At 38.0% G+C, this 23,211-nt stretch overlaps 1 pseudogene across 1 annotated transcript; it reads left to right on the forward strand.

Annotated features, from left to right (window-relative positions):
• The first annotated feature begins 15,057 nt into the window (after nt 1–15,057).
• On the forward strand, nt 15,058–22,748 carry LOC110061938 (uncharacterized; annotated as a pseudogene). Its single transcript, XR_016203453.1, has 6 exons — nt 15,058–15,515; nt 15,728–15,767; nt 20,087–20,260; nt 20,621–20,836; nt 21,375–21,503; nt 21,683–22,748. The product of XR_016203453.1 is annotated as an uncharacterized LOC110061938 (transcript).
• The last annotated feature ends 463 nt before the right edge of the window (nt 22,749–23,211 follow it).

Consider the following 23,211-nt stretch of genomic DNA (forward strand, 5'->3'; position numbering starts at 1 on the left):
AATTTAAAAGAAATCCCCTTGATTGCAAGTGTTGAACCACAACTAGGGCATTAGTCAAACACACAAAAACTTTAGCACTGTGAATAGTTCATGATATCATGGGAACGCTAGCTTAAGAAATTAACAGTTATTTATACTAGGGATTTTTTACACTGATAAGGAATGATTAATATCAATTATTCAGTTGGGTATGGAGTGAAGCATATATTGCTTTTTTGTTGGTCTTTTTTACAACAGGCTTTTTCAGAACCCTTTGACCAGTTTTCAGATCTTGTAGTTCTTGTGCAATCAGTTTAGCTAAATTTACCAGCAAATTCAGAGAGTCATGTCAAAATATCGAGAATTTGTGCGTCAAATTAAAAGTTCCAGTTTTGTGGTGAGTGACAATACATAGCATTAGTGCATATAGCATGATCCTGCATATTAGCATTTGTTTATTTTTATATTCTCAATATTTTTTTAAGAAAAATAAACCATGCAAAGCTCTTGGAAAATTGAGTAGAGTTTCATGCCAAAAACAAGAGCTAGCAGAAATGTTTACAAATCAAGGCGACCAACGTTTGTTCTTGGCTGACAAAAAAATACTGGTTGCCCAGCCGGGCACCCAGTTATCCTGTTTGCCACTCAGCAAAGCGGGCAACTGATTGTAACATTCTATTTTTGGTCAATTGAGAGTGTTACTTGCAGAAAAATGTCCTTTAGCACAAACACTTTTTATTTTTCAAGCTCATTTGCTCCACATGAATTATCATCTCTGTAAAAACTAAAATCTTAAATCAAGATTTTTTGTCCTACCTCAGCACCACAACACAAGCTGACAACTTATGTCAGCATTTGTTCTGGTGCTGAGGTAAGACGAAAAATCTTAAATTAAGATTTCAGTTTGTACAGAGATGAAACATGATCTTCCCTTCGCACTTGACTTCACATATGAAAAACCGCACGAGTTTCTCTGGAGATTATTTTATTTTGATGTTTTAGTGTTTTAATAGTTTTAGATGGTGCAACACATAATCATTTATATAAAACAAAATTCTCCATATCTGCAAATTTTAGCAATTCCGCTTAAGTCTGCAAACAAACGTGAGTAAACAAAATTTCAATAGCAGTGACTCGTTTGCAATTTCATTTTATCTACATTTGGTGCCGCAGCGGGTACTGTAAGCACTTAACTTGAAATGATTTCAAGACTTATTGTGTATTTTGGTGATCTTGAATGAAAACTTTAAGTGATTCTAAACGTAGTGAGTAGTTTATAAATTAGTTCGCTACAATAAACTGTGGTCACTAAAAATAGCAACTCACTCCACCAAGTGTGTGAAAGTTTGGTTAAAGTACAAGAAAATATTTAATATGTAGTTTCTTGGGTAATTCTGGTGCTTTCTGCAACTGTTACAAAAAGTAGAAATGATTCTTTGTCAAAATCCCATAGCTTAGTAAAAGATTATCAATTTTTTTAAAAAAGGAATGCTCTATTGCCAAACTGTTACAAGAATAACTATGAAAGATTTCATGTACCTTCTGAAAAGTTTAAATCTCCACAAATACTCAGGTACATTAAGTTGACTTCTTGATCTACATGTAACTACTTGTAGATAACCTAGGAAATTTTTATGTAAATTCTCTAAATGGAAGGATTAATTTTTATTTGGGCCACTTTGGCCCAAAACTATCAATAATGTGTTTCATGATATGAAAACATGCTGGTATTATCACTTTTAACACATATTGAATGACTCTGCATAACGAAAGTCACGCAAATTGCTCGACATGTGAGAAAGAAAGATGGTGGATCAAGTTCTTGGCATACTGTATGAAATCCTAGACTGCCAGCTAAAAAATAAATCTGGAGATGAATTGAATAGTTTGTTGGTAGGCCACCAAGAGTAATCTTACAGCATACATGTATGCCATTCAACGAAACCAAAAAGCTTTGAAATTACTTGTAGAATTTCATTTCATGGTTCAATTAATTATTAACTACTTAAAGATGAATTAATTATACATTTTAATTAATTGATTAATTAATCAATTGAGCATTTAATTGTTTCTGGGTGACCAGCCTGGAGAGCTGGGCACCCTAGCTGGAATGGTTTGGAGCTCGAAGGTCTCCCTGAAAATTTTCTTAGAGCACAGCCTTGGTAATAATTAAGGAAGATAACGTGGCTCTCGGTTATTATGCAACATTTCCTCCAGTTTTAGAGTTGCAATAAGCATAAGCAGATCCTGTGTGCACAAATAAACATATTCTTGTTCTTTCATCCTGTGCGATGCAGTGATTCTTGTCAAAGTATACATCAATATCACATTCCGCCATCTTGGGTTGTGTGCTCCACCAAAATGAGGCTGGATGGGCATGTTATTCCCCACGTTTGCTTTGTCAATATGGGGGCAAGACATGTATGTGCCATGTGGTTGAAATCTCTTAAGGGTATTCCATTTTTTTGACTCAGCTTTCATTGAGAAATAGCTCAAGAAGGACGGAAAACTCCCAAAGAAAGTAGTTACTTGCGGCCATAGTAATTTTGATTCAAGCTATAGTGTTGTATACTTCCATATTCACAATTTACTTCCAGTAAAAGCTCAAGACGCAGGAGTCCTCGTAAGAGCTAAAAGCTATAAATCCAAGGAAAAAAATGAAGAGCCATGGAGCGTACAGGTAATGATAGTACCTTATTGTTTCGTCTGAGCTCGAACCAATCCAACAAAAGTATGTTAAGTTTCCTTTCAGGTGTACATTTTTTAAAATTTGCTTTAGTTTATTGAACTCCTAAGCAATTAGACAAAAATGTAATTGAGTGAAAAAGTAAAAAAGCACACGCATTGCAAATCAGAAAAAAACACATTTTAAATTTTTTCTTTAGGTTGACATATCAAAGGCTGCAGAAGTTAAAATAACCAGTACCTCATACAGCTGTGAGGCAGGAGTAGGGCTCTGCAATCATGTAATAGGGCTGGTATACCTCATTGAACATTACAGAAAAGTTAGTTTGAAAAGTGTACCTCCTGCCATGTCCAAAACAAGTCTTCAACAGACATGGCATGTTCCACAGAGGACAGCAGGAATCAATCCCCGCAGTGTACAAGAGGTGCTAGTGCAGCAGGTAAAACCTCCAAGCAGTGATGCTCCAGCAAAAAAGACAGTATGCAGGATAGTTGGGGTACAGCCCAATTCCAGAACATATTCGGGAACCCAAAATTATTGATTCCCTGAAAGACATATTCAAAGAATATGAAGACATGCAAATAAATAGCATTATTCCCGAAACTAACAGATTAGACTTTGTGGATAGTAAACTGGGAAAAGTACCTTGTGGCTCAGTTATCTCATACCAGCAGCGCCAAAACACAACAAATGATCCCCAAATTCACATCAACATTGATGGATCAGAAAATGTACCAGCTTTTGATGTGCCATCACTTGGAAACTATTATTCATTTGTTCCCACCTTGGAATAAAAAAACTTTATTGAAGGACTCAGTGTCTCACTAACGCAATCTTGCTTATATGAGGAAGAGACCAGGGAGCAGTCCGACACACAGAAGTGGCATGACTTAAGGGCACAGAGATCATCTTCCAGCAAATTTAAAGATGTGTGTAAACGAAGGGCTGACTTTGAATCACTGGCAGTCAGGCAACTGAAGAAGACCGTGCAAACTGCAGCAATAAACCATGGCATAAATACTGAAGAAGAGGCAGCTTCTGCTTATGCTGACAGTGGAGATTGTAATGTTTTCCCTGCCGGGATTGTTATCAACCCATCTTGCCCACATCTGGCTGCCTCTCCAGATTGAAGAGTCTATGATCCCTCTGAAAACAATCCCTGGGTGCTGCTGGAAATCAAGTGCCCTGTTAATTTCATCCCGAGCGAATTTTTGTGCACCATGTGACGATATGTCCTAACCATCGCACAAAACTTGGATTAGGGCAAAGCAGAAGGTTCAACATCCTGGGGGGGGGGGGACTCCCGTATAAAAGATGGGGGTGCTTGTCGAACATTTTGAAAAGAACCCCTAAGTGGTACTGAGATCCTGTTTAGTGGGTGTGGCTTAGCAGTTTTTTTCCTCCCCTTAGAGGTACTTATTCTCATGAAGACATGATTCGGCATGATTGATCATCGCAGCTATAAACACAACTTAAGCAGTTGTGAAATTAAAGTCTAAAAGAAAATTCAGACCATAATTTCACAACTGCTTAAGTTGTTTGTATAACTGCGATGATCAATCATGTCTTGATCTCTTTCTCTGTAGTTCAAATATTTGGTATTTCTTATATTCATTTGCACTAATTCTTACATAACACATAACACATAATCTCAAGTCATATTTTTTCGGCTCAATGCCCTAAAAGGTACTGCGAAAGCTACCGCTGTGGACCTTTTGACACGAAGCACCCTAAGAGGTACTGAACCGCGCTTTTGTGACGATTGAGCAACCCCGTCATTTTTATATGGGTTATGGAAGGAATTTCTGCCCATTGTAAAGGCAAAGGACCGTGTCCAAAATGTGAAAGAGGGTTGGGAAAGAAGGGGTCAGAGGTAATCTTACACAAAATTGGTTCGTGCACGTTCATTCATACAAGTTGGGTCAGGTACCATATGTGTCTGTGGAAAGATAAGGCAGGAGGAAAATATTCCACTCCACAAACATGCGACTTGTTAACCTCATGCGAGTTTCAGGAAAGGTCACGACAGCAGGACACGCAATTAACGTAAAACCAAAACAGATAACAAATTGCAATGTTTCGTTCTGAACGCATTTGTTCTATGCAGATCAACATGAGTATTGAAACACATTCAACAAGTAAGCTTCTTATTTTAAAATGCTCTCAGCGATGTTTTAGCGTACGCCTGTCTTTGAAAAGATAAAGTTGGAGGAAAATATTCCACCATCATAGAAACACGCAACGCATTAAATTGTTCTAAAACTCCTCCAATCTTAAAGAGAGTTTCAAGGAAGAAAGTGAAGAATAATCATCGCATTACATTATCCAATTTAAGCAATTGGAAAGAAGCCTGAAAAAAATCAGGGCTTCAACGGGATGCGAACCCGTGACCTCTGCGATACCGGTGCGATGCTCTACCAACTGAGCTATGAAGCCACACATTGGGAACGAGGCCACTTAATTGAGTTCATATCTTCCCGTGAGGAGTGAAATGGTGTGAAGTTTATATGAAATAATTCATATATGAACTGTGGTTGTAGATGAAAAGTGAAGAATGATCTCGCAGTAAATTTTCCAATTTAAGCAATTGGAAAGAAGCCTGATAAAAATCAGGCTTCTTCTTTCCAATTGCTTAAATTGGAAAATTTACTGCGAGATCATTCTTCACTTTCATCTACAACCACAGTTCATATATGAATTATTTCATATAAACTTCACATAGTTTCAAGGAAGTTCACGAGTGGAAGCAGAGTGGAATTATATGAAAATAACCTAACAGCAAAAAAGGTAACAAACTGCATTGTCTTCGTTCTAAAACACTCTTCCAATCTAAAATCGAGTTTTGGGGAAGGCGACATGAGCAGAAAAAAACATAACACTGAAAGAGATAACAAACAGGCCAATTAGTTTCAATTCTAGAAGCAACTTTTGCGAAAAATAACAGGAATATATGTATGCATTACATGTAAAGACACAAAAAAATAAGATTACCCCATAAGAAGTAGTGACCTTTAGATGTTGGTTCCATTTTAATGGACATTACACAACTCTAACATAAGGGAATGGCTGGCTGATACAAAAAGTTCAGCGGTGCATCTCTTTCGGAAGCCACGTTGCTAAGTTGCTTAGTCAAGAGGACAGCCAAGAGTCATGTTTTCTCCTTTTTGAGCGTGACTTTTAATCTTGACAATGTATATGGGTTAACCTATTTAGTGTTTGTGCAAGGGACCATAGGACTGCTTGTAAGTAATCGCTTTTTTGATTTAGTTTGACTTTCTTGCCTTCAATTTCAATTTCACTCTGTGTTTACAGCCTCCAGATTTGTACTTGCAGAAACATCAGCATATGTATCTGTTTCCTGGCTTCTTTATTGGCAGCCTCCATTAAAGACTATGGAAACTTCAATTCAGAGAATTGTATGTTTAGTGGCTATCCTGTTTTGCTTGGGCCTGTGAGTTTAATAGTAAATAATAAAGCTCATGCTGGGTGTACTTTGCAAATTTGCAAACAGCTTTGGTGGAATAACCCTTTTTGCATGTTGTTGCCCACCAAAACTGAAAAATCGCAAATTTTTTTCACATAGAAGACAAGTTCTCCAAATGTCCCAGCTCCCATGAAAGGACATTCCACTGTTGCAAACAATCAACAATGTTTTACCTAATATCATGAAATGTTCATGCTTTCGTGTTTTGGTGTAGGAGATATGAGATCCACTCTCCATCACCCCTCAGGTCCTAGTTTTTCTGGTAAATTTGACCAAATTTGCAAGCCAGCAAAAACTGTAAAATTTAACGGAACAAAATTTGTGTTTTGTATCTGATATAAATGGACATAGAACTTCTTATAAAAAGCCAGAGATGTGCGCAATAAGCACAAGTCAGTCTAAACCATTTAGTTTTCGAATACAGTAAAAACCCGCATGTAAGAACCTAGGGATTTAAGAACCTTCAGGCAGAAATTTGCTTTTTTAATACCCCAAAATATAAGAACCTGTTTAGCCGAACAAATTCCAACAGGTTCTTATATGTGGGGTTTAACTATTTAATTTATATTTTTTTTACCAAAAACCAAAAAGGTGAGCGAGAGTTAAGAAAATTGAACTGTTAAATGAAACTCAAAATGCACAATGTATGTTAAATTTGAACTGTTATTATGAAACAATTATTGCTACAATTTACAGAATGTATCATTTCTATGTAATCTTAGTCTTGGTTCAAATGCTCCATGCATGTATCCTCTTGCATTTTGATCATTGTCTTAATATAACTTTAACCAGTAACACTGGACACTTCAAGAGCTCCTTGGACTATGAACAAGACATCAACTGTGTCTGGTACTAGATAAATATTTTCAATATATTCATACAGTATTATATATATTGAAATATATTTCTAATTTTTTTGCAATTTCTATCAATTCAATTTGTTTCTGTTACAGCAGTGTTTCCATATTGACAGTTCTTGATGGAAAGATACATTTTATATACAGTACTGTATCATTGATCAATTAATGATCAATTTTTGAGAATAAGAGGATTCAAGATGGCGGACGGACGCTTTGTCACGAGCTCTTGGCTTCTGTTTCTTTTTCTCCTGTTATATATCATCTGCCTCTTCCAGGATAACAGGCATGACCAATTAACCGAATTTCAGCACCGTAAATTATGTGTTATGCCATCCTGTCGACTGAAAGTGGAAAGCTGGACATTCATCCACCGAAGGCCACGAGTCACAGCATGGAAGACTGTTATGAATGTCTTAACACGGGTTAAAAGATCAAAGGCGACCACGGCTTACTACGATAATTCGACCTCGGCTTTCAGACCTATTTTACAACTGCTTCACGATGTGGAAACCAACCCCGGGCCCGCACTGAATTATTCTACAAATGGCGTCGGCAAAACAAATGGCAATGTGAGCATAGCACACCTAAATGTTCGCTCTCTCAAATGCCGAGATCATTACGTCCTTGTAAAAGAAACAGTGTTGGCCAACAGGTTCGATATATTTACTGTGTCCGAAACATGGCTCAACGGCACGGTTCAAGATTTGGAAATCGAAATCCCTGTTTGTCATCCATCGTCTTGACCGTCAGAATAGCAGAGGCGGCGGCGTTTGTGCCTACGTTTCGCGAAATTTTAAAGTCGACTACTTGAGTGATATATCATTTACCGCACCATCTGGTTTCCAGCAACTGTGGCTTAAAATCCAGGTCAAGAACACAAGATTGTTTATCGTTTGTACCGCGTATAGACCACCAAATACTCCACTGTCATGTTTTGACTCTGACTTAATTGAAACCTTTATTTATGCTTCGTCGTTTAATGTGCCTATCTACCTGCTTGGAGATATGAATTGTCGTCTTGAGAGAGACGACAATCCCGAGACGAAAGCCTTACTAAATTTTTGCCGCTCCTACAATCTCTCACAACTCATAACTAAGCCAACACGAGTAACGGAAACCACCAGCTCAATTTTGGACGTAATCCTAGCTTCAGATACTAAGCAAGTTCACAATGTTATGGTTCTGGAAAGCTCGATCAGCGACCACGACCTAGTCTACATTACATTAAAACTAAAGAAAGAGCGCTCTAAACCTGTATATATCACTACCAGAAGCTACAAGCATTACAAGGCCGACACATTTCATGATGATATTGCAAAAGCACCGTGGTCAATAGTAGATGTTTTTGATGAGGTCGAGGATAAGCTTCACGTATTCAATCTGCTTTTTTCTTCTATACTCGACGAACACGCTCCGATTAAAACCTTTAAAGTCCGCGGAAAGCCAAATCCATGTGTAACTGATAACATTCGTGCGCTGATGAAAACAAGAGACGATTGGCGCAAAGAAGCAAGAAAACAAAATGATCCTATGGCTTGGATGGCTTACAGAAACTTAAGACAGGAGGTTAAAAGAGAAATTAAAATTGCTGAACGAGAATTCTTCACAGAACAGATTCAAAGAAACCCAGGCAATACAAACAATATTTGGAAAGCAATCCGCCAAATAATTCCTAGAAAATCCAAATCCCAGCGAATCTTCAGCAAGGACAACAAAACTGTTGCAGATGAGTTTAATCGGTTTTTCGTTTCTGTTGGCCAGAGTTCCGTTGAAAAAATCCAGTCATTGGCTAATGAATGCAACATAACACTCAACCGAAATTCTTTTGTCTCAAGACAATATCCTTCTTGCAAGCAGTTTCATTCGAATACCGTAAGCAGTGGCGAGATTGAACGCATAATATCATCAATGCCATCAAACAAAGCCCCAGGGATCGACAAGATTTCTGTTCGTGTTTTGAAGGACTGCCTAAACCCGATTCTTCCAGTAATTACGTCTATTATCAACACTTCTATTGAAACATGCAAATTTCCTACAGCTTGGAAATTAGCTGAAGTGACACCTCTCCATAAAGGTGGAAACCACGAACTGGCAAATAACAACAGACCAATTTCTCTTCTACCAGTTTTATCAAAAGTGTGTGAAAAGGTCGTACATAATCAATTCACTTCTTACTTGCATTTAAACGACAGGTTAACAAAGACCCAAAGCGGCAACAAAAAATGGCACTCAACCGAAACATCTGTCATAGAAACAACCGACACTATTCTTAAAGCGATAGACCAGAAGATGTTGACTTCGGTAGTGTTCTTAGACATGAGTAAGGCATTCGACAGTGTCAACCACGAAACCCTAATTTTGAAGCTGCGAGATGTAGGCACCTCAGACCCAGTTATCCAGTGGTTTGGTAGCTACCTTAATGATAGACGACAAGTGGTTCGAATCCATTCAACATTGTCAGAGCCCTTGCCCATAGTCTGTGGCGTTCCACAGGGAAGTATACTGGGACCACTTTTATTTAGCATTTACACAAATGATCTTTCTTCAGCACCACAGAATTGCAGCGTCCAGAGCTATGTGGACGACACTAAGCTAGTTATATCCTTCAAAATGAAAGATACTGTAAACGCCTTTGCTGACTTAAGAGTTGATTTGCACAGAATAGGCCAATGGTGTTCCAACAACCATTTATTGTTGAGCCCAAGCAAAACTAAACTCATGGTGTTTGGCAGCAGGCAAATGCATTCCAGACTGGACACTCCCAGCCTCACCTTCATGGGAAGAGAACTCGTACCGGAGCACACCGCTAAAGATCTTGGGGTGATTTTGGACAAGAACCTGACCTATGACGAACACATTACCAAAACTGTCTCCTCCTGTATGTCTTGTCTCGGTCAAATAAGCCGCACAAAGCATGTTTTTGACAAATGCACCCTACTAACTATTATAAATACTTTAGTTTTTAGTAAACTTTTTTATTGTTCGAACGTGTGGGCGAATACATCAAAAAGTAATATAAATAAATTACAAGGTATTCAGAACTTTGCCGCTCGAATTGCGACCAGTACACACAAATATGATCACATCACACCAGTTTTAAAAGAGCTTAAATGGCTACCAGTCGCGACTCAGTTATATTTCAGGAGCGCTATCATGGCCTACAAATGTCTAACATCTTGTGTGCCGGAGTATCTGTCTTCCCAGTTCAGTAAGCGAGGAGAAATAAGCGGACGTGCCACAAGAAGTTCACAAATGCTGAACATTCCTCTTTTTAAGTCTGCCAGTGGTCAGAGAACGTTCTACTACAGAACAGTCAGTATCTGGAACTCCATGGATAGCTCTCTAAAAACTCTCGAGAAAGTATCTACTTTTAAGTTTTATCTTAAACGTCAACTTATTAAAGATTTTATAGATTCCTAATTCTAGTTAATTAATCTTAATGAATCTTAGAGTTTTTAAGTAGTTTTAAATTATTATTGTATTGTCTTTGAAAAGCCTCTAAAGGGAAAGTCAATAAAGTATGTATGTATGTATGTATTTAACGTTAAATCTGTGAGCCCAAAAATTAAACATTGCACATTCGCAGGATTTTAGTCATATCCTGCACGCAACTCTGTAGGTGTTTTTTGCTGTTCACACCCTAGTTGGAACGGGATTTGTACTCTAAAGAATAGGTATAAAATAAGCTCCTTTATGTATCTTGTTCAAACTTCCTGATGAAGTCTGTATGATCAGATGAAACTGGTCGGAGAAAATAAAGCAAGTTGACAAGATCTGTTGCTGGAGTTTTGCTCACCAGTATTATTTTAAAAAATTGTCACAGCTAGCAGAAGCCACAATATGTTCAGCAACACTTCAGATTGCTCTGGATTCAAGATGACCAAAAGTGCTTTAAAACTTAAACGGCAAGAATCTACAGATAGACAAAGTCAGGCGCGTGAGGAGGTCGTAGAAGATCATCGAACGACAACAGCTGAAGAATCATCTGAATCCGAAATATGGATCAATGACCACTTTCAACGCATGCTAAAAAATCTTGTCCGTAGCTTCATCGAGGCTGAAAATCAGCTTTATGGTCTACAAGAACGCAAACAAAAACTTGAATCCAACAACAGCAACGGGAAGGTACCCAGTGGTTTGAAGATTCGCTGTGTAACCGCTAAAGGCCGTGATACCCAGCTTCTTCAAGAAATATTCAACATCACCAAAGAGGCTGAATTGAAGCTTCTAGACGCCACTATCGACTCCCTAAAAACTGAAGAACAGCAAGCAAAAGCACGGTGCGCTGAAGAGAAGAATGTCTTCACTGCCATTGAGACCTGGAGGAATTCCTTTCAATCTAGTGCTTCTTCTCTTAACACCGAAGCAGACGAATATGTCAAGTCGGCAAAATGTTTTCCTGACAGCTTCTATTTCGAGTGTGCCGCAACACGAGCTTCTAAACGGGTAGCGGAGAACATTAAAAAAGCTTCTAAAGAGGCCAAAAGAACAGAGCAAATGGATACCCAATTTACCATTAACGAACAGTCTGTCCGCAACATGGTGCAACATGCAACAGGAAGTTTCTAAGCTCAACCCAGCTTCTCCGGCAGGAAATACAGCTCCACCACCCACAAAAAATTCCAAAAGCCGTGGTAAAAATAGATCCAGCTCCAGAAATCGGAAACAACAACACCGTCGAGATTCCATCTAGGATGCCCGTAACCCACGTAACTCCTTGCCCGCAGCCAAAAGTGCACAAGGGAGACGAAGTTGGTCTAAACAGCAGAGACAGCCCAAAAAACCCAATGTCAGGTTTTCTGATAGCCGCTCTCCCTCTGTTTCTCGTCGCCAGAAATCAAAAAACAGCAAAGGCTGCGGAAACGGCGTCGTAAAATAGAGGCGAGACAGTTACTCTAAATGGCTTGACAAAATGGCAAAAAAACCGATTTTGGACCTTTTACCATGGAATTTGGAATTTCACAATCACTCTCACCCCAGAGCAGTCACGAACTCTTCGCTTAGGTCTTAAATTTAGACCTACACTTAGACCGCCTGCTGCTTGTGTTTTTGACAATCAAATACAGGATTTCTGTTGTAACATCCGTCTGCATTACAAATTTGCTGATCAACCTGATGACCCACACTTAAATCCTAAACTGTACATTAAAACAGGATGGAATCTGCCTCGGGAAGATCCTGACGTCAAAGAAAACCTGTATAAAATCCGTCAAGAGCTACTGGAGACCTTCAACCAGACCCCGCCGCGTTGGACAATCATATGTTTGGCGAACAGAGAGGATTGCGTGAGCTCAAGGAAAACCCCACGGTTTGCGTCTTAGCCACAGACAAAAACCTTGAACCTGCTCTTGTATCTACAGACTGGGTAGAAAAAGAGACTCTTAAACACCTCAATGACACTAAATCGTATGCTAGAGTCACAAAAGATGACTGGACATTTAGATGTCAAAAGGTAATTGAGACCAGAGATAAACTTGTAAATAGTTACTCTAGATTTTTACCACCCAACTCTCTCAAGTTCCTCCGTAGCCTAGACGACAGTCCTAGGAGTATCGATCCCGCTAAATTTTATATTATTCCTAAGATTCATAAGTCACCTATTTCTTGTTGACGAATTAGTCAAACCTAACATTACTATGCCTACGGTACTGCGTGACTCGGGTGAACTGATCCGATGTTTAGAGAAAGTTGAGCTACCCGCAAATTGCCTTCTTGTTACGGCAGATGTGTCATCACTCTATCCTTACATTGACACAAAGAAAGCAATTATTCCTCTTGACCTCTCGCTTAGAGAGGGCAAGGTAGCGCAAACACCTCTCTTGGTTCAGTTAACTCATGTAATCTTTGAGAATAATTTCCTTAAATCTGAATTTAGTAGCAATATATACCATCAAACATTTGGTATTGCCATGGGTACTCCCTTTGCGGTTACAGCTGCAAACGCTTTTATGTATTATCACAAGAGGGATATTATTGAATTGTATTCTCGAAATTTAACCCTCTACAAGTGTTTTATTGATGATATTTTTGTCATCTGGGAAGGTCCTTGGGAGACCCTCCTTGAATTTCTCAGTGCCATTAATACTAAGGATGAACGCATTAAGATAACTTATGAAATTAGCGATTCTAAGATTTCCTTTCTAGACTTGCTACTTTTCAAAGATTCTGTCAGAAACAAACTGCAATACTCTACTTTTCAGAAACCACTTAACAAGTATTTATATATACCATTTGAGTCATTTCACCCCGCTAGCAACAAAAAAGCTTTTATCAAAGGCGAGCTCATGCATTAAGCCAGAAAAAGCTCCACTTTTCGCTCATTCGATGAGACACGTCAACTATTCTGGAAGCGCTTACGCCTTCGGGGTTATCCAGCTAGGTTTTCACTGCCTGTTTTCAGGGAGATAAACTATAGTAACAGGAGTAAATGGTTCTCTAAGCCTGGTCAGTTATCTAGACATAGGACAGTGGTGTTCAAATCCATGTTTAACTGCAGTCATGTTGGAATCAAAAAAGTTATTCTTAAGCATTTACTGAACCTTAGTTCTATTGTTAGTTACAAATCTACCAATACGTTAGCACATCTGTGTAAGTAAATGCTTTTGGGGCTCATGGATTTAACGTTAAATCTGTGAGCCCCAAAATTAAACATTGCACATTCGCAGGATTTTAGTCATATCCTGCACGCAATTCTGTAGGTGTTTTTCGCTGTTCACACCCTAGTTGGAACGTGATTTGTACTCTAAAGAATAGATATAAAATAAGTTCCTTTACGTATCTTGTTCAAACTCCCTGATGAAGTCTGTATGATCAGACAAAACCAGTTGGAGAAAATAAAGCAAGTTGACAAGATCTGTTGCTGAAGTGCTGCTCACTAGTATTATTTTAAAAAAAATTTTAAAAATCTGTGTTTCAATATCATATCTTTATTGTCATTTGTTAAATGTACATAGGAGCTGTGCGATCTGTAGTTTCAAAGGATGAAAGAACTTTCCAGAAAGAGCAGAGCACGGGCCATTCTGAGTTGTTGATGGGCTGGGACGAAAGTCGGACCGGATCAACTCGGATTGCTGATTTAAATAAGAATAGCAACAATTGAGTTGATCCAGTCCGTACCTGCCTGTTTTTGACCGTGTTCCTTGCTTATTCCACATAAGTAACTTATTATGAACAAATATGTTTTTGGTAAAGATCACAGTAGTTAGAGTTTAACCAGCAACATTCGTGTTTCTGTGTCTGTGGCATGTTTAAGAGATCAGAGTTAACCAATTTTCTTCTCTTTCAGGTTTGTAAATTCCTCAATAAACAGGGAGTTTGCGATCAAGCGATAAGTAAACTGCGTGAGGAAAAGGTGATTGTAATAGTTTTTTTACAAATTGTTATTTATGCTTGTTGTGCAAGAGTTAATACAGACAGGATCCCAGCTCATGCACCTGTCAATGTCAACAGGAGTAGAATGTACAATTTAATCTATGTGGAATAAGCATGTGGCTTACCCTAACTTTATTTCCTTCACAATGGATGCACATCGACAGATCTTTTGCATTTTGGCTTGTAAACTATGGAATGCTCTGCCTTTGAGTATTTCATAGAGATTCACAGGACATTAACTCATTCAAATGATACACGGCCCAAAGTAAGCCCCTAATGTTGCAAAATTATCTCTAAATTTTAGAGTATTTTTATAAAATATAACTATTTCTGGCATTTCAGTCATTACTTACTTTTCTTAGCTTTAATATTTCCTTTTGTTCATTTATTATTTTATGTTTTAGACACACATACACACAATTTTCAAATGAGCTCATAGGAGCTCTTGATCCAGCAAAACTCACAGTTCCCCTAAAATCATTCAATTGCACTCAATACTAGTTGTGTTAATAAATCATATCTAACTAATAATATTGAAAATGTCTATGATTATCTTATTTTTTAAATTACATTGACTATTTCCAGAAAGGTGTTGTTTGATACCGACTTCAGCCGGGCTAAAATGGTTCTTGAAAAATCACAGTTTCTGTTAGTAGTTGAATAGTGTTTGTCAGTCGATGATGTTGTAAGTCTGGACTGTTGAATATGATTGGTCAGTATAGCCATGATGTTATTGGCTGAAAGACTCATGTAAAGTTTGTCGGTAACAGTTGTTTAAGTTTGTCAAGTTGTTATTGTAGTTTATTGTTGCAGTAGTTGAGTCTTGTGACAGTTGTAACAATGTAAAGGATGTAAAGGATGACCAGAACCTTTATAAGTCAGCTTCCACTACAAAACAGAATGATCAGTCAGTATATTTAGGAGATGTTAATGGCAAAGATGAAGATGAAGTCATGACTGATCAGCAAGAGAGTAATGGTCAGCATCATGTTCATATGCAAGATTACCCAGATGAAAGTGATCTTGAAGTTGTACTGAGAGGCTTTGGCTTAGTGGATAATAATGATTATTCCTTTCTGTTTGACGAGACTGTTGTGGATCCAGTTGTAGATTGTGATGGCAATCAATACACAAGGTATTATAAAATATGTCACTTATAGCCAAGATTTCCCTTTTGAGTTAACTCATTCAAATGCTCTACATTACTCTTCAACTGTTTTTCCTGTATATTTCATAACTGTAAAATACATAGACTTTTTACCTTACACTGCCAATTTGCAGTTGCTCATACAAGCATATATTAGCTCTACATTAGGAAAAGTAATTTTTGTGTTCTTTCCATACCAGTACCATCTATGGGCCAGTGGAAGAGCCAGCCATCAAGAAGGTGTGACCACACTAGTACATGTAGATAGAAACTACACTGAAACTTGCAAAGGAACATGTCATGTAAATCCATTAATTATCAAAGACTTGCTTGTATATTGTACAACCCAACAACACCACTATATATTTGGTAACCTTTAAGAGGCCCTGCGCCTAAGAAACGACCGATGATTTCCGGCTAAAAAATAAAATCAGCCGATTTTTATCTCCCAAGCAGAGGTTACCGAATACTATTTAAAAATGAATTTCTTTTGTTTCAGTTTCGCTTTAAACCAAAAATATCGAGCCACAAACTTTTAATAATAATAATAATAATCAATATTTAAACAGGGTGACCCCTTCAGTCGCAGGACTGGTATCAACGGGGGCCCTGTATAACGTAAAATAAAAAGAGCATGTATAAATAATATATATCTATAAAAAAAACTAACTACTTTAAAAGATACGCTGAAATGTTTAAAAAATTTAAAAGCTTAAAAAGGTAATAGCGTTCTCATAAAAATTGGATATAGAATTGAAAATGTTCTAAAAAATAACCTAAGAAAAAAAATCGGAGATAGCCTTGAAACGTTCCTTAGGTGGTAAAATCTTTATGTCCGTTGGAAGGCTATTAAATGTGCATGCACCATGATAATAAAAAGACTTTTTAGCGACATCTAAATGAAATTTAGGAAGTATAATGTCAGTGATTGACGATCTAGTGCATCTGTTAAAAACATGTTGGTTGTCGCTCTGGCAGCGTAACAGGAAATAGTCTTTAAAGTATAGAGGAACTTCTCCGACCAAGCACTTGTTAACTAACAGTGCACAGTGCTTTTCCATGGTTTTTGTAAGAGAGGGCCAGCGTAGGTTCTCGAGTATTGTTTCCGTGGCTATGTCAGGTTTAAAACCGTATACCATTTTCGCAGCTCGTCGTTGCAGGCGTTCAAGAGTCTTTCTGTTAGTGCTTCCCAGAGGGCAAAAGCACGTATCACAATAGCTTAATATCGGTAGCACCGTGGACAAATAGATCTTATTTGCTGCTTCCGTGGTTAAACAACCTCGTAATCGTGACAGGAGGCCAAGTCTGCTAGCAACTTTTGACCTTAAATAGCTTATGTGATCGTTGAAAGATAAACACTTGTCTAGCAAGACTCCTAGGTACTTGAACGACTTTACTTGGTTGACTTCCTTTCCTTCCATGCAAAGCGGACTATGAGATTCAGATCTGACTAGCCTTTGCCGAGTTCCAAATAAAACATACTCAGTTTTCTTTAGGTTGAGGAAAAGACCGTTTGCTGTTAACCAGTTAGAGACGTTATTGAGATCAAGGCTTAAGTTCAGCTGTAGTTGGTCAATGTTTGAAGCAGCAGTAAAAATAACGGTGTCGTCGGCATATAACATAACACTAGACAGACCAACGGCCAAAGGAAGATCGTTTATGTAAAGAATAAACAAGAGAGGCCCTAACACGGAACCTTGAGGTACTCCGCTACTGATGTTGGCGGCAGAAGAAAGGTGATTTTCAATGGACACTCTCTGAGTCCTGTTAGTGAGATAGCTCTCAAACCACGAGAGAGGCTGGTCTTGAATTCCATATCTGTACAACTTGTTTAAAAGACCGTCATGAGGAACAGTATCGAAAGCCTTTTTCAGGTCAATAAACACTGCCCCCGTCAATAGCCTTTTGTCCATATGACCACGAATTTTATCTGTAAGGAAGGTAACGGCCAACTGAGTTGAATGATTTGCGCGAAACCCCGATTGATAAGGCGAGAGAAGAGAGTTTTCTGATAGGTAGCTATGTAGCTGATGGAAGACAGCTTTCTCCAGAATTTTCGACAAGATCGGTAAAATTGATATAGGCCTGTAATTGTCCAGATCATCTTTGTTTCCAGATTTGAACAAGGGTACAACCTTTGCTTGCTTCCATTCAGACGGGACTGCACCAGTTTCAATAGAAAGATTTATCAAATGTTTTACACAGTCAGCTATCACAACTGCGCTGTCCTTTAAAAGTCTAGCAGGTAGACCATCTAGACCTGTAGCTTTCTTGAGTTTTAGGCATTTAAGTTGCTTAAGCACAAACGGTTTACCCACTGCTGTGAACTCAAAATGATTCTTTGTAAACAGCTCCTCGGTTGTAGAATTAAAAACTGGTCTTGCATACTGGCATGATTCAAATAACTTGTTCACAACAGAAGTAAAGTAAGTGTTAAACAATTCTGAAATGCTTTGTTTATCAGTAACAATCTTGCCCTCTGCCTTAATACAGGTCGGAATAGATTTCTGTTTCGTGTCCGGCATTATTTTCTTCACAGACCTCCAGAAAGATTCAGAATCGCCGCTGTTCTCTTCAAGTAGTGATCTACTATAGCTTTCCTTAGCACGTTTAATCCTTGCACTGACTTTGTTTCGGAGTAATCAATATGCGGCCAAATCGGTGTCTAATTTTGATCTACGATATTTCTTGAGACTGGCATCCCGAGCTCTCATCGTCTGATAGCAGCAAAATCAGGCCGAAAATAAGCCCCCGCAAAAAACTGTTCAGAAATTACTATCGCAACGCAAAATAATGAGAAAACTACACAGTGTTGAAGAAAAAGGCTTTTTAATGCAATATCATTCGATAAACATCAAAAAACTGCCGAAGCGATTAGCAAATAAAGTTTCAAATATTGCATACTAAATTAGATGGAGTGTTGGAACTGATTTTAAAATAATTATTTCTCAAAAGTTCAACGCTTTTGAAAGCAATCACAGTGATGAATTAGACATTGGAGGGATATACATCACGTTTCTGGAAAAACATTTTTCGGCCAAAGTATATTGACTTTGTACAAAGCGTTCAAAGTTACCGTGTTTACCGTTATCCTGCTACTTCGGCGAAACACTTCTCTTTTGCCAATACGGCCGTGGATAGCGTGGTAAACGCCACTTTAAACCTTGCTAGGCATTCAAAGACCATCCTGAGTAGAAGAACATAGAATTAAAAGAGAAAGGAAGATGAAAAATACGCAGAAAAAGAAAATAACTCGAAATTACCATCTGCTAACGAAAGTTGAATCTGGAAAATGTCGTGGCGTGACAGCGGCCATTGACGTCATTTGTCACGTCAAGTCGCAAGAGCGTGGGAAAACGAGTCTGCAATGTCCTTCGGGTGGTCAGTGGCTAGGGATCCAGTCGTGACCCCATAACTCAGATCACGCTGCGGCCAAAACGGTGTGGCGGTTGGGGAAGTATTTCTTTTTCAGTGACCATCATTTGTGAAAAATAACATAACATTGTTCCACTAAACGTTTCCTGGCCAGGAAAAATTGTTTTCCTATTTGTGCATTCGTTTGGATTCCGCCGCTATTGATACAAATGACGTCAATGGCCGCTGTCACGCCACGACATTTTCTAGATTCAACTTTCGTTAGCAGATGGTAATTTTGAGTTTTTATTTTCTTTTTCTGCGTATTTTTCATCTTCCTTTCTCTTTTAATTCTACGTTCTTCTACTTAGGATGGTCTTTGAATGCCTAGCAAGGTTTAAAGTGGCGTTTACCACGCTATCCACGGCCGTATTGGCAAAAGAGAAGTGCTTCGCCGAAGTAGCAGGATAACGGTAAACACGGTAACTTTGAACGCTTTGTACAAAGTCAACATACCTTGGCCGAAAAATGTTTTTCCAGAAACGTGATGTATATCCCTCCAATGTCTGATTCACCACTGTGACTGCTTTCAAAAGCGTTGAACTTTTGAGAAATAACTATTTTAAAATCAGCTCCAACGCTCCATCTAATTTAGTATGCATTATTTGAAACTTTATTTGCTAATCACTTCGGCAGTTTTTTGATGTTTATCGAATGATATTGCATTAAAAGGCCTTTTTCTTCAACACTGTGTAGTTTTCTCATTATTTTGCATTGCGATAGTAATTTCTGAACAGTTTTTTGCGGGGGCTTATTTTCGGCCTGATTTTGCTGCTATCAGACGGAAAAAGTTTGTGGCTCGATATTTTTGGTTTAAAGTGAAACTGAAACAAAAGAAATTCATTTTTAAATAGTATTCGGTAACCTCTGCTTGGGAGATAAAAATCGGCCGATTTTATTTTTTAGCCGGAAATCATCGGTCGTTTCTTAGGCGCAGGGCTCTTAAGTGGAGGAAAGTGAAGCAAATTCATGCATACCTTTCTTTTTCCAACAATAAGTTGATGAAATTAAAGCATTATGATGACCATGATCATTATGGCCAGACCTTTCACCAGCAAACTTCTACAATGTAATTCAAACTTTTATATGTAAATATTCAGCGTTCAAGTCTCTTCATGCATATCTGTTGTTTTGATCTCTTCTAAAACTCTACATTTGCATTTGATAGGTGTGAAACTGTGATACTATTTCAGCTCATTTCTTTGTTTGTTAACTTTCAGTTTGAAATATGCCTTGTCCAGATAAAAGAGTTGTCAGGTGCACATCCTGTGGGATGTTTGGACATTTTTCATGAGGATTGCCTGAGGGAATGGCAGAAGGTAATTTGGCAGATCACTTGAGTAAGATCATTCTACTAGGATAAAATAAGGTTAAAAGAAAGAAATGAATGATGCAATATACTAGACAAGCATTTGAAGCATAATTGACTGGTTTTTGAACTTGCAGGTAAATGTTTCTATGTTATAGTGGACATCACAAGAGTTATGAAAGTTGTTTCCTATTGACGTTCCTCTGTCAAATGTGAAAATTGTACTCTCCATAATTTGAAAGAGTGTTCTCTTTAATTGATGATTAAATAACCCAATTTCAGAGGGGACAAACCTAATGAAGAGTTGTCACAAGTTGGTGTGATTGTCAATGTGCCATTTCTTATTGTGGTTTTTGTTTATCACCCTCAGACAGCAGATCCTAATGGTACAATTAAATGTCCTTTTTGTCAAAACGACTTTAAAGATATTGTAACAGTGCCTGTTTTGAGTGCACCACCTTTCAGTTTTACGCCATCTCCAACAAATCCCAGTGGGGTAAGTGTCAAAGCATCACTATCAGCTGTCCACCATGGAAGATCAAGTGAATCTATTGAAATTGATGGAGATCTGCATGAAGAGGTCCAGGTTTGTCAAAATATTGTACATTAAAAATCAAAATACATGTAGTTTATGATGCTAATAAACATGTGTGTAAATAAATGCTTGTATACTCTAATCTGTCTTTAAGCTCTTGCTTCTCCAATAAGGAGCAAAAAATATCTTTTTACAGCTGTAGAATAATGTGATAAGAGTTTATTATAAAGAGTTAATTGTGCTTTGTCTAGCTTATTGGCTTCATCCCTACAAGTGTAGCAGAAAGACATCATCCCCAGAATTCTTCAGCATGCTTTTGTATTTGGCTGAGTATCTCATGGAAAACTGTAGCGTGTTCTACTGCGATTTAATAGCTAACATATTGGACTCTAGAACAAAAGAGATAGGATGAAGAGTGGCCCAGCTCCTGTGTTACATGGTATATTTAACCAAAGCAGTAAACATAATCACAGAGCCTTTTCCTGCACACTTGTAACTTGTCATTTCAAGGTAATGACATTTTTTCAACAAAAGTTGACAACAGCTTATAACTATGAATTGAAATAATTATAAACTTTGAATCTTTTAGACAACACCACCAGATGCTCCACGTGTAAGTAGAGATCAACTGGGCCACAGGTTTAGGCAAAACAGCTTACCACAGCTGTCGAAGACTCATCATCAGAAAAGGGACAAGACCAGTGAGGAAACAAAGAAAGTATGTTTCTCATTGCTGTAATTCTGCTTTTTCAATGCAGAAACATTTCTATACTACGTTTTAAGTTTACTCAAAGTTATTTGAGTAAACACTCAAAACCCTCTTTTTACTATACATGTACTCAACCTACTTGTTTTCTCATGATATTTTAAGTACTTAAAATTTGTTTGTTTCCTTAGACCATTCAGAAAAGGAGAATTGAAGCCTTCTCTTCATTATGTGATCAGGGGAACTCCAGGAGTGTCACAATAAACCATGAAAACATTGTACAGGATATGTTAAACTTTATAACGACAAATCCATAGTTCAATCACTTTTAAATGTTACTTTTATTAACAAACCTGCGATGGATCTTATCAGAGTAAAGCAAGAAGCATTCACTCTTTTTTGGGAGAAAGTAATGCCAGTTTATTTTGAAGGTACAACAACCTATGTACCACATATTTCTCTGGCTGTTGATGAGAGCATTTATAATGTGTTAGGTAGGATTATCTCTCATGGATATGTAATGGTCAGGGTTTTCCCAACGTTAATAGGTACAACTTTCTTTACTGCACTCGTTGCTGGGACGGAAAATGTAACTGGCAACAACTTCCTCGAAGGATTTTTGGATTACGTCAGTTCTTATGATAATGTAAGGCTACAGAATATTCTAGGGGAGTGTAGTACATAAGAGAGTATTTCTGCAAGTAGCAATGATTACCTTGTTGACTTTTTGTCAGAGTTCAGTGTGTCAAAAATGCCAAACACAAATAACCTGCAATCAATACTTATTAGTGTTGCAAGAACTGAACTCTGGAACAAGACTGTAATGGTAGCGAATTCTTTGAAGGTTTATTAGAAAATGTATGGCATTCAGCCACCAAAGACCAAGTCGATGATCTTTACAAATCTTTGCAGGTTACGACTGACAAAGTTCTCTCCCTTATTGCTATAGATGACCCTTCTGCAATGACAAAACAGCAAGATATTGTTTTTACTTATTTTAAGAAGTATGTAAGAACACTCAATGGAAGAGAATTGTCGTGCTTTCTTCGCTATGTGACTGGCAGTTCTGCTATTGTAGTTCCATCGATTAAAGTAATTTTCCATTCTTACATTGGAAATTTGCCACATGTTACGGTACATGCTTGCTCGGCAGTTGTGGACTTGCCCTCTGGGGGCTATGATAGTTTTGCAGATTTCAATACTCAAATGGATGAAGTTTTGAAAAATGTAGAGTCTTGGAAATTCTCTCCAGTTTAAAGAGCTGACTGGTGCACATGTGTTTTGTAAGGCTTTGTTCTACATATCTAAGTTAGTGCTTTTCCCTCTTAAAGCATGCTTGAATGAAGGTACTTTTAGCCAGGAGTGTGCATATATTGCTGTTATTACTGTGTTTTTAAGTTAAATTTAAACGATCCCTATTGGGGTCAGTGATGAAAGGATTCTTGCAAAGCTGTTGTGTTCAGTTCAGCTGTTCTGTTATTTATAACCATACAACATGAATTGCGATTAGAATTGCGGAAATGGTACTGTTGGGTGCTTATTATGTAATACCTTGTTCTTGCTGGCAGATATCTGTTACGACATTTCAACCTCACTGATAATCCAAGATGGCGCCTCCCGTAGAACTGACAACAAACCAGGTAGATCTCGTTTTCTTTAACGAGATCTCTTCCTTTTATGTGAAACTTTCGGATAAGTCTGCCTGTGTCTCTTGTCATCT

The sequence above is a fragment of the Orbicella faveolata genome, unplaced genomic scaffold, assembly GCF_042242905.1.
Source record: "Orbicella faveolata isolate gen_17 unplaced genomic scaffold, um_ofav_v1 contig_46, whole genome shotgun sequence".
NCBI classification, from domain to species: Eukaryota; Metazoa; Cnidaria; class Anthozoa; order Scleractinia; family Merulinidae; genus Orbicella; species Orbicella faveolata.